Consider the following 5,082-nt stretch of genomic DNA (forward strand, 5'->3'; position numbering starts at 1 on the left):
CATTAACGTAACACGTCGTCAATAAAACACATTATTGATGTTTGAATTAACATTAGAATACATAACTTATTAATTGATACATATATTTCTACAAAAATTGTTTTCCTAAATAAACTAGTATCCATTGTATAAGAAGTTAAGATCGATGTCATAGTTTTAGAAATAGTCAGGTACCACTTGAATGTTTTAATTACACTGAAAAAATGAAAATTTACGCCGTATCAGTCGATCGTTTTGGTTTTTGTGTTTGGAGTTTTTACTGGATATTCATAAAAACCTTTGACAGTTTCGCTACTCCTATTGGTGGAGAGCGCGTCACGTGGGTGTGTATAAACCTTTGTTTATGACCGGTAAAAAGTGTTAATTTATGGGCGTGACACGCGACCTTGCACTTGTTCTTATAACACAGTTTCTTCATTCCTATTGGTCGAGAGCAAAAGCTGAAAAGTTGTGCTACATCACGCGATACGCGCGATGCGCACAGCATTCCCATATAAGGAGTTGTTTACCCGAGGGCGGCGAAGGGCTTTACCATTTCATAGCTGGAGGGGTGTTGTGTTGAAAGAAATCATTTAACAATTATAATGTTGGCATTTATTTATTTTTTTTTATCAAAAAATGATGATGTTTTTGACCGAAAAGGTATTTATGAATGGGAACCAAAGTGTGTTGAATCGGTTTCTTTATAATTTACCTCTTCACAACACATTGATTCCCTTATAAAACTACAGTTATTGGTAAATACAATTTACTATCTGAAATAATTTTCCTGACACTGTTTTAACGCATTTTGTCGAAAGCTACAGCACCTCTGCAAGTAATAATTTTAGGGAAACTTTCTACCATTATTTCTTCAGACAGTGCAAATTTAATGTAAATCAGTGAACAGTGTGTTTGTGTCCTACAAAAAAAGTATCCGAACCCTTAAATTTGAAATCATCAGACTCAAGTTGTTATGTCAAATAGTTCAGAGCACGTTTTTTGAAATGGCACAATGGTATAATAATAATTGCTATACAACAGCTTGCCCCGCACAATTAAGCAATGTTAAGCATTATTTTCTTATAGTCATGAATGATATGGGTTGTACAAGTTCATCAGCCCTTCCCAGTGATGCTAGATGAGACCGGTTGGGTCGAGCAAATCGGTCCAAGTGCCTCATTCAAAAGCACATGGATTGACTGACTTTCGAATTGGACATAAATCCTGAACAATTAAACCCTTGTCACCTCTCCATGTACACAACCAACAATCTATAGGTGCGTTCGTTTGGCTTCCCTGGGTCGACCACGGTCTACCCCCGGTACGTTCGAATAGCTTTGACGCCATTCATTTGGATCACCCGGGTCAGCCCCCAGTGCCCTGCTTGTGGAGTGGGTCACTTGGGGGTGACCCGATTAGCATGACTTCACCACGAGAGGGCGAGTGTGCTCGTTCTATTAGCTCTCGTCAGGGGCTCACCCGAGTGAGCACCGCGGGTAGACCCAGGGCAGCTAATCGAACGTACCTTATGTAGCCTGAATACCTGCATCACACTTCGAGGCACGTGAACAACAACCATAGACCAGCCTCCAAACCGGCGTGTTTTTCACTTTTTAGCTAAAGGTACGCGGTCAAATTATACACCAACATTACATGCAAGTTCATGCACATTGTATGTATAGTATACATACACCACACACGTGGACACACAGCATGCGGGCGGCCGAAAGTAAGCTTTCCATATCTGTCTTTTGATTGGTCGACCGAGATTATCTCAGACAAATCAAAACAAGCCCGAAGATGGTTGCATCCAATTTAAGACGTCTCTCCTTGGTAGACACCCTGAAACGAGACACCGGCTTGGCCGGCGCCGAGGAACTACGCTAATGCATGTTGGATCGGAACATCTGGAGAGAAACCACTGGGCATGCTCGGGCATGCTCGAGCTTCCACATGGCGCTCGACTTGATGCTGATGTATCCAAAGGAATCACTGGATCTGAATAGCAGGTACCTGTCTTTAAAGACAGGATCCCAGTCTTCAATCTTAGGCTGCGTTTGTTTAGCTTCCCTGGGTCGACCCCGATCTGCCCCTGGTACGTTCGAACAGCTTTCATTCCAGGGGTTCATCCGGGTCAAGTTCAATTTGAACGGCGCGTTTACGTGTAATGTGCCTGCTTGGGGTATACGTATTGATGTTTTCAGTCTTAAAACACCAAGTGGGCCTTACCTATACCGTGTGTCTCAAAAAAATCTATACACTTTTGAAATGGCTGCCGAATGAAAAGTATATGATTCTTGGGGAAAAGGTTTAGGTGTATGGATAGCATATGGTCTCAACTTTCACATGACACCATAAATTCTGAAAATAATTCATGATTGTGTGAGCAATGCTCACGTTTGTGAAGGGTTGAAAATAAGGCTGCGCAGGAATTAGCCTTTCCTTTGTGAGAGAAGTCCTTTGTAGCTTACACAATTCAATCAAAGATTTCGGCTACTTCAGGTCAATGGGTAATCTGAAGAATGAGTAGCCAACATCTTTGACATTCCTGTTTTCAAAAAAACGTACCATTGAACAATCTTTGTACATAATCCCCATCTGATTATTAAGAAAAACCAATGAAATGTTCAACTCATCTTACAATAACTGAAATGCGGGATGAAGGTTTTTATTCAAAGTCACAGATGTTAAAAAAACAAACACAGTTTGTAACATGGAAATTGCTACATATACTATCACACCATCGCGACTCACATGAAGACACCACCGAGACTACCGGGGAAAGTTACAATGCCACAAGAACAAAAATGCATTTCCTGTTCACTTATGAACCCAATAAAAAATGGTTTAACAAACCATAAACTTCACTCAGCAAACCAAAACTGATCGTATTTGAGCATGAATTTATTACATCACCCTCAATTTTGTAAGCTCTCAAATTGGAAGGCTAATTCCCGCGCAGTCTTATTTTAAACACTTTACAAAAGTGAGCAGTGCTCACCCAGCCATGAATTATTTTAGGAACTTTTGGTGTCATATGAAAGTTGAGACCACAAGCTATCCATAAACAAAAGCCCTTTTTCCCCAGAATCGTTTATTTTTTTATTCGGCAGCCATTTCAAAAGTGTATAGTTTTTTTTTGAGACACCCGGTATGTCCTGCTTAAAGCCATTATACACTTTCGGTAAACAGTATTGTCCAAGTCCCACACTTCGTGTATCACAACTTATATATAAAATAACAATCCTGTGGAAATTTAGCCTCAATCGGACATCGGAGTCGGGAGAAAATAACGGGAAAACCCACTCCTGTTTTCGCGCGTTTCGCCGTGTCATGACATGTGTTTATAACAACTCCGTAATTCTCGTTAACGAGAATTTATATTGTTTTACCGTTTTCTCAAAAAGTAAAGCATTTCATGGACTAATATTTCCAGAGAAGTCTTTCACCATTACCTTCTGTAAACCCTGTAAATTATTTGTAAATCTGTGAACTTTTTTTTTTTTTTTTTGCTGTACCGAAAGGGTCCAATGGCTTTAAGAAGAACGGTAACATCATTGTTTCAAGGGGTATACAGGCTGCAGGTAATCATCAAGTGAGCAACAGTGCAGTGATTCCCCTGCACTATGGAGATCAAGTTCACTTAGCTGTAGACGGTCAAGTATATAGTAACTCTGACCATTACAGTCTTTTACAGGAGTCCTGTTGTACCAAATCTAAATCAAGCATAACTCGCACGGAAACGTTTTAATGTCTTAGACAACGTTTAATGTGTTTCAATATAGAATAACCAATAGTTAGTTGTGTTTAGATGGGGCAGTTTGTTTAGATGAATATAATAAATTAACAGTTATTATGCATGTATAATGACAATTAGTTTGATAGCAGACGTTATATTTTAAAGCGTGATTTTATAAACGTGTTTATTGTGACGAAAACTTGTTTAAAAACTGTAATGTTACGTTAGCAGTGCTGTAAGTATCAGTTTTCCTTCTTTTTGAGTTGATCACATTTTCGGGAAAATTTAATACGTCTTCCTTCCAAGGTTGATTTCCAAGGGCGCATTATTAAGTACTTGATGACGACTCTAAATCTTTTTGTTTTTCCCCCCAAAAAGTAAAAAAAAAATGAATTACAAGAAAAAATATCAGGACAGTTTAACAAAATACTAAAGAAAAACAACAGCAGGTCACCTTCCTTGATACAGACTGAGACTGCAAAGACATAATTCATGATGGCCGCCTGTTTCGCCGGCCATTTTGAATTCCCACAATGTTAAATTGGTGAACAGAGCTGTACCCTGTTTAAGCCACAAAAACAAAACAAAAACTGGTAACAGTATTCTTCTGTTGATATATTTGTGTATGAACAATGCTTATTATGTTAAACTTTTGATAACTTGTGATCAAAAGGATACAGCGTTGTCAAGTAACCGGAAGACATTTCTTTTGTGCCGTATTTTTCCCGAACACGTGTCGATATGGTGAAGTGTACAACTCTTCCTCGTAGTTTTGCGTTTGTTTGTTTTTACAGGAGAGAGCTTTTTTTTAATGCAGATGAAACATTGGGTATTCGTTTTGAACTATCTCTGTATAAAACATTTGATGATGTCACAATAACATGTCAAAGAGGGGAAGGTACATTTCTGTACAGCGATTGGTTTACCTGTCAAAACGGCATGAAACCAATCTTGCTGTAAGAAGGTTACCAACAAAAATACACCATTTTATTGTGAACTTGGACAATATAATGTTCCTCTTTGAATGTAACTTAATCTTTCGGAATACGAGCTGTTTAGTATACATACACCACACACGTGGACACATAGCATGCGGGTGGCCGAAAGTAAGCTTTCCATATCTGTGTTTTGATTGGTCGACTGAGGTTACCTCAGACAATTCAAAACAAACCCAGATACGGTAGCATTTGGTCACTGCATTTATCCAATGATACCATTGTATCCAATGCCGGTCTTCTGCGTTACTTTCAACATTGAGAGGGGTAGGGACGAGGGAGACAATGTTTATTGTCAGTGGGAAATGGACAGAGAATGATTTTATATAACTTAAGAATGGGTGGCCCGAGCATTTCGGCCGGGGT

This window comes from Asterias amurensis, chromosome 18, assembly GCF_032118995.1.
Source record: "Asterias amurensis chromosome 18, ASM3211899v1".
Lineage (NCBI taxonomy): Eukaryota > Metazoa > Echinodermata > Asteroidea > Forcipulatida > Asteriidae > Asterias > Asterias amurensis.